Source organism: Limanda limanda, chromosome 7, assembly GCF_963576545.1.
Source record: "Limanda limanda chromosome 7, fLimLim1.1, whole genome shotgun sequence".
Taxonomy (NCBI): Eukaryota; Metazoa; Chordata; class Actinopteri; order Pleuronectiformes; family Pleuronectidae; genus Limanda; species Limanda limanda.
Window position 1 is genome coordinate 27,286,272 of NC_083642.1, and position 7,500 is coordinate 27,293,771.

The 7,500-nt window shown below is 40.4% G+C and overlaps 5 non-coding genes across 5 annotated transcripts in view; all 5 read right to left on the minus strand.

Annotated features, from left to right (window-relative positions):
* LOC133008044 (5S ribosomal RNA) overlaps nucleotides 1–90 on the minus strand; it is a 119-nt gene extending 29 nt beyond the window's left edge. The window contains exon 1 of the ribosomal RNA XR_009680329.1: nucleotides 1–90. This exon is cut by the window's left edge and continues 29 nt beyond it. This is a non-coding gene — a ribosomal RNA (5S ribosomal RNA).
* A 6,143-nt stretch (nucleotides 91–6,233) lies between these two features.
* LOC133007625 (5S ribosomal RNA) lies at nucleotides 6,234–6,352 on the minus strand. Its single transcript, XR_009680085.1, has one exon. It is a non-coding gene; the product is annotated as a 5S ribosomal RNA (ribosomal RNA).
* Nucleotides 6,353–6,566: 214 nt separating this feature from the next.
* LOC133006953 (5S ribosomal RNA) lies at nucleotides 6,567–6,685 on the minus strand. Its single transcript, XR_009679455.1, has one exon. It is a non-coding gene; the product is annotated as a 5S ribosomal RNA (ribosomal RNA).
* Nucleotides 6,686–6,899: 214 nt separating this feature from the next.
* LOC133006322 (5S ribosomal RNA) lies at nucleotides 6,900–7,018 on the minus strand. The gene has a single exon (XR_009678859.1). It is a non-coding gene; the product is annotated as a 5S ribosomal RNA (ribosomal RNA).
* Nucleotides 7,019–7,232: 214 nt separating this feature from the next.
* On the minus strand, nucleotides 7,233–7,351 carry LOC133006023 (5S ribosomal RNA). The gene has a single exon (XR_009678580.1). It is a non-coding gene; the product is annotated as a 5S ribosomal RNA (ribosomal RNA).
* Nucleotides 7,352–7,500: the final 149 nt, after the last annotated feature.

A 7,500-nucleotide genomic window follows, 5' to 3' on the forward strand; every position in this document is an offset into this window, starting at 1 on the left:
TCTCCCATCCAAGTACTAACCAAGCCCGACCCTGCTTAGCTTCCGAGATCAGACGAGATCGGGCGTGCTCAGGGTGGTATGGCCGTAAGCGAAAGACTCAACCCACAATACCTTATTTATACATGTGAACCACCACCACCATCATCAAATCATGACAATTATCAATCATTTCCATCAGTAATAATGTCAGGGTTCCATATCCTTGTTTTCTTAGATGTTGAGTCTTTCCTGCTCTTTGCAAGATGTTTCTCCTTTAAAGCAGCAGCAACCGTTCCCTCTGCTGGTTGCAAAGCAAATTCGAAAAAGCTTACAGCACCTGGTATTCCCAGGCGGTCTCCCATCCAAGTACTAACCAAGCCCGACCCTGCTTAGCTTCCGAGATCAGACGAGATCGGGCGTGCTTTTTTTTTTTTTCTTTTATTATAAAATAAATCAATTTTTATGTACAAGACAACTTGAATTCCAAAGTAACATCACAAAAAAATAAGTAATATCAAATGCAAACAATAACCATCAGCTTTTACCAAATAGGCCCTCCTGCCAAGTATTATGCAAAATTATACATCAGTTTTCCCTTGTGATTGACAGAAATGAAACTGCATCCCTTAACAAAGTGTTGAAATTCTTCCTTTTCATACTTAAAAATTAAACTTATGTCTCTTTTCAACCCCGATACAAAGTAGGCCCAGACAGATATTATTCTTTGTTCAAAATGTGCTAGATTCCTTCTTAGCCATATAGCATATCTAGCGTGACTTAGTACATAGTTTATCATATTTATGTTTATTTTCTCTTTCTTTTCCCATACTCCAAAGAAAACAATTTTTTTCCAGTCCTTTCCCTCAAAGTACTGCTTCCCCCAGTTCTTTTGCAAGAAATCCTTTAACTTCGTGAGAAAGATCTTCAGTTTGTCACACTCATAATACAAATGCATTAATGTTTCCGGATCAGTTTTGCATATATCGCATTCCCTTCTTACATTCTTATTTATTTGGTGTATCACCACATTTGTGTACAGTCTGTTGTGCCGTAATTTAAAGTCATGATCCTGACATTCTATACTATTCTTGCTTACATTCCACTGCTTCCATATTTGATTTCCTTCCATACCTGGGAACACCTTTTCCCAAACCTTTTCCGATGCAGGTTCCTTAAATTCATTTCGGATCAGCGCTTTGTAGTAGTCTTTTACCTTTGAATCACTTAGTGGCCTTTTCTCACCATTATTTTCCATATATAACTCGGGGAACGTTATTTTCCTTTCTATAACCACGCTATTTTCTATCTGCCTCACCCAATCTATTGGTATGCTTCCTTTTATTTTATCATACATATTTACAGTAGTTGTTTCATTCAGTTCTTCGTCATACTCCTTAACTGCGTCTACTATAGCCTGGTCCCTTAGAAACCCAGGTATGAATTCATATAGGCAATCTTTTATTTGCGTTAGTCCGGAATAAAAAAATGTTTTATCCCATAGCATGTTATTGTTCATTTTTATCAATGGGTTACACCATATTGGTTGATTTATTACCTGACTGTATTTTGTGCATTCATATTTAATGTTTATTCTGTATTTCCCCCATGCATCAAACACCTCTTTATAATATCTAGGCACTTTCTCATATATGGAGCTTTTCATTATCATTATTAGACCGTTTTCTTCACATCTTCCATTTTTATATAAATATTCCCTAAACACATTTTTCCATCCATAATCAACCCTATCGTACAGATACTTTTTAACAGTTTTTATTCGTATTGCTTTTTTCTTAATATTCAAATCCACCAATTTCAATCCTCCTTCTTCATATTCCCCTATCAGTGTCTTTTGTGCTATTCTTGCCAGTTTCCCATCCCAAATGTAATTTGTAATTGTGCTGTTTAGCTCTTTGTGCACCCACTCTGGCATGTCTATCACAGTCAAGGCATAGACAATCTTGGATAGTATTAATGCATTTACCACTAAAACCTTCCCCTTTAATTTTAATCTCCTCGGCTTCCACGCATTTAATGTGTTTTTCACTTTATTTATTACCCCATTCCATGTCTCATCTCTCGCCTCCTTTTCTTTCCCTCCCATATTTATCCCCAATATTTTCATATAATCCTTTGAAATTCTAAAAGGTATGTTACAATCACTTTGGCTTATATTTCCGACGTACATTATTTCAGTTTTGTCTATATTTACTTTAGCCCCTGCTGCTCTCCCATATACTTCCATTTTTCCCATTATCCTTTTCACGCTATTCATATTTTTTACCATACAAGTGGTGTCATCAGCATATTGCTGTATTTTGCTTTCACCTCCATTTGGCAATTTTATCCCTTCTATTTTCTTATCCTTCTTTATCATTTCCGCGAGACTTTCTGCAGTTAAGCTGTAAAGTACTGCCGATAGCGGGCACCCTTGCCTCACAGATCTCTCCAATGGAAAGGGATCCGTTATAGCTCCATTTATTTTTATCCTACTCTTTGCATTTTTGTACAATAATTTAATCCAGTTGATTATTCTTTGCCCAAAACCAAATTTTTCTAATGTGCAAAATAAAAAACTATGCTCAACCCTATCGAAAGCTTTATTAAGGTCCATACTTAAAATAATTCCACCCTCCTTCCCCATGCATTCAATTGTGTCCCTTATTGTGCAAATAATGTCCGATATGTCCCTCCCTGGTATCCCGTACGCCTGTGTTGGTGCTATGATTGTTGGTGCTGCTGTTTTTATTCTGTTTACTAATACCTTTGCTAAAATCTTGTAATCTGTGTTTAGTACAGTTAGCGGCCTATAGTTTTCCAGTTTTCTTTTGCTTCCCTTATTTTTATATATGATCGTTATTAGTCCTGTTGCCAGCGACTCTGGTACCTCCTGCTCCTTCTCCATCTCTGCATAAATTATGCTTAAAATTGGGAGCAGCTCGTCGATAAATGTTTTATAAAATTCACTTGTAAGGCCATCTGTTCCCGGACTTTTATTGGTATTTAATGACATTATTGATTCCTTTATTTCTATGTCTTTGATGTTGTCATCACACATACTTTTCTCATCATTTGTTATCGTTTTCTTAATATTACCTAAAACTGTATTTCTATCTTCCTCCTTTGCAATTCCTTTTTTGTATAGATTTTTATAAAATGTCCCAACATTTCCAATAATGTCTACAAAATCATTTACTATCTCTCCATTTTCATTTTCTAACTCTTCAATATATACCCTCTCCTGTTTCCTTTTTTCTAATCCCAAAAAATATCCTGTGCATCTCTCCCCCTTCATCGCATATTTCTCCCTACTCCTTGTTATTGCCCCCATACATTTATTCTGTTCATAAACGTCCAGTTTGGATTTCACCTTTATGTATTGTTCTATGCTATGTTTTGGATCCTTATCAATTATTTCTGCCTCTTCTGCCAGCTCATCCTTCAACCATTTTATTTTCTCTCTTTCTTTAAAAGCCCGGACCTTTGCATATCTAATACTTATTGTCCTTATCTTTTGCTTCAGTCTTTCCCACCATAATCCCTTGTTTCTACATATGTCTATGCTATTTTTTCCATTCTCTATGCAGGCCACTATTTTCTTCCTATATCCCTCTTCCTCTAGGAGAGTATTGTTTAGGCACCACACTCCTCCTCCCCTTCTCTCTATCCCAGTACCAACCTCTATTGACAGGATTGCATGGTCACTGAATGATGTGAATTTATACCCCATATTTTTTATAAGTTTAACCATTGTCTGATGTGCTATACATAGGTCTATTCTGCTTTGTTTTAATTCCCCCATTACTATTTGTCTTCTTGAGTATTCTCTCCTGTTTGGGTTTTCGTTCCTCCATACATCAATTAATTGTTTTTCCTCCAATGTTTTCAGAAAAATCTTTCTTGAAGCATCATTTTTTAATTGCTTCCCTCTTGCCACATCCAACCTTGTACTTTTTAAATTAAAATCTCCCACTATTATACAGTTTCCCACACACCATTTCCCTAAATCCAAGAAAAAAACCTTCCTGTCTGCTTCTATATTTGGTGCATATATATTAATTATTCGGTACTCTATCTTTTTGTATTTAAATTCTATGATTATGTCTCTTCCTTCTTTTCCTTTGTAGATTTCTTTGAGGTTTTCTACAGCATTATTTCTTATCAGGATTGCTACCCCACATGATTTATCCGTACCATGGTTTGTATACATAATGCCTTCCCATTTTGTTTTTATATCTTCCATGATCTGGTCTGTCCAGTTCGTTTCTTGCAGACATAATATGTCATTATTTCTACATTTATTTAATAGTTTTTCAAATTTGCTTTGATTTCTTAGCCCATTTGTGTTGAATGAAATCAAGCTTAACATTAAACATATAATTATGGTTTCATTTCCAACCTTCATTTTGTCCTTCTTTCCTCCTTCTTCCTCCTTTTCTCCTCAGCATGGAGCACAGCTTTCCTTTTCTTTGTGGTCTCCTCCGCCTTTCGTTCCTTCTGCGGTCTGGTTACACTCTCTTCCTCTGAAATACCCTCGATAACCATGAAGTCCATCGCAGTTTTCCTCTCGTCTCGATTTCCATCTCCATGCTGCTTTACTCCAATGCTGCCGGTTCCGTCTGCTGGAGTCTTTTCACAGGGAGCCTTCTCTCCACTCGATTCCTCTCCGGACCGGCTCTCCTCCTGCCTTGTAGTTTCCACCACGTCTCCTGCTGCGACGTCCCTCCGGGTTTGCCGTTCTTGGTTCTGCACCTTGGACTCCACCCCGCTCTCTGGGACGCCCCCTGGGTCTCCCTCCGTCTGCATGTCGTCATCGTCGCTGTCCTCTGTCCATGTCATGCATGGTCCTCCATATGTCTCCTCCTCCTCGCTGTCAGTGCTGTTGCCCTCCTCCTCAACATCGACATCTTCTCTCTCCGCTGCTTTTGGCACACACTCCCTTGCATAGTGTCCCTGTTCTTTACATCTGTGACATCTGAATTCTGGGCATTCTCTGAAAATGTGACCCGGTTGTATACATAGTCTGCATACTTTCCTCTGTCCGTCATGGATCACGCGAAAGTATTCTCCCCCCACTAGTGTTTCGAACTTGGTTGAGTAGGGTAACGATTTCACTGTTTCAGTGAACCGGACCTTCAAGAACCTGGTTCCGTCGGCTACGTCCGTTCCTGGCCACATTCTTCTCTTGATTGGCGAGATTGCCCTAACTCCCCATTCTGCAAGTTTTGCAAGAATGACACGATCCACAATGTACGTCGGCAAGTTTAGAAATGATACCACTAGTTCGTCATTTCTAATTTCTTTTGCAAAAATCGTGCTCTTCTTTATTCTAATCCCATCTAACAGTTTATCCTTCCCTTCAACATTGTCCATTGTTATTTCATATTTCTTGGGCGTGGTAAAACGGCATCCATTCACCACCCCGCACGTTTTTTTAACTTCACTCAAAAGTTCCATCATAGTCACCATCTCATCTCCAATGATCTCTACCGCCAAGGTAAGCGCCCTCTCAAATTTCTTTTCTGTGCTTGGAAGCGGCTCCGAGGTACTTTTACTGCTGTCCGTGATCCTTCTCGTGGTCGTTTCCTTTCCAATGTCGGCGTTCTTTGTCGGTTGCTGCATCTTGCCGTTGTCCATGATCCTGCCGGTGGTCGTGGTCTTTCCCTGGTCAGTATTCTTAGGCAATCTCTGCTCCATGCCGTTTTCCATATTCTTTGTCGTTGTGCTTGCCGGTCCGCTGTCAGCTGCCATGAGATCTGTCCTACTCCTCTCTACTCGCTCTCTCCTCTCTTTGACGTCACTCATTCAAAACACACACACCCTCAAAAAAAAAAGATGTTCCCCCGAACAGCAAGCTGCTGGGGGAATAAAATCGAACACAAAAAAAACACTCTCACTCACTTTCAATCTAGCCCAAAAACAAAACAAAAGAATTCCTCCTGCTCTCTCCACCTGCTCTCTCTGCTCCTTCGCTTCCTGGTTGCACACCTGAACGCAATCAGACGAGATCGGGCGTGCTCAGGGTGGTATGGCCGTAAGCGAAAGACTCAACCCACAATACCTTATTTATACATGTGAACCACCACCACCATCATCAAATCATGACAATTATCAATAATTTCCATCAGTAATAATGTCAGGGTTCCATATCCTTGTTTTCTTTGATGTTGAGTCTTTCCTGCTCTTTCCAAGATGTTTCTCCTTTAAAGCAGCAGCAACCGTTCCCTCTGCTGGTTGCAAAGCAAATTCGAAAAAGCTTACAGCACCTGGTATTCCCAGGCAGTCTCCCATCCAAGTACTAACCAAGCCCGACCCTGCTTAGCTTCCGAGATCAGACGAGATTGGGCGTGCTCAGTGTGGTATGGCCGTAAGCGAAAGACTCAACCCACAATACCTTATTTATACATGTGAACCACCACCACCATCATCAAATCATGACAATTATCAAGCATTTCCATCAGTAATAATGTCAGGGTTCCATATCCTTGTTTTCTTTGATGGTGAGTCTTTCCTGCTCTTTCCAAGATGTTTCTCCTTTAAAGCAGCAGCAACCGTTCCCTCAGCTGGTTGCAAAGCAAATTCGAAAAAGCTTACAGCACCTGGTATTCCCAGGCGGTCTCCCATCCAAGTACTAACCAAGCCCGACCATGCTTAGCTTCCGAGATCAGACGAGATCGGGCGTGCTCAGGGTGGCATGGCCGTAAGCGAAAGACTCAACCCACAATACCTTATTTATACATGTGAACCACCACCACCATCATCAAATCATGACAATTATCAATCATTTCCATCAGTAATAATGTCAGGGTTCCATATCCTTGTTTTCTTTGATGGTGAGTCTTTCCTGCTCTTTCCAAGATGTTTCTCCTTTAAAGCAGCAGCAACCGTTCCCTCTGCTGTTTGCAAAGCAAATTCGAAAAAGCTTACAGCACCTGGTATTCCCAGGCGGTCTCCCATCCAAGTACTAACCAAGCCCGACCCTGCTTAGCTTCCAAGATCAGACGAGATCGGGCGTGCTCAGGGTGGTATGGCCGTAAGCGAAGGACTCAACCCACAATACCTTATTTATACATGTGAACCACCACCACCATCATCAAATCATAACAATTATCAATCATTTCCATCAGTAATAATGTCAGGGTTCCATATCCTTGTTTTCTTTGATGGTGAGTCTTTCCTGCTCTTTCCAAGATGTTTCTCCTTTAAAGCAGCAGCAACCGTTCCCTCTGCTGGTTGCAAAGCAAATTCGAAAAAGCTTACAGCACCTGGTATTCCCAGGCGGTCTCCCATCCAAGTACTAACCAAGCCCGACCCTGCTTAGCTTCCGAGATCAGACGAGATCGGGCGTGCTAAGGGTGGTATGGCCGTAAGCGAAAGACTCAACCCACAATACCTTATTTATACATATGAACCACCACCACCATCATCAAATCATGACAATTATCAAGCATTTCCATCAGTAATAATGTCAGGGTTCCCTATCCTTGTTTTCTTTGATGGTGAGTCTTTCCTGCTCTTTCC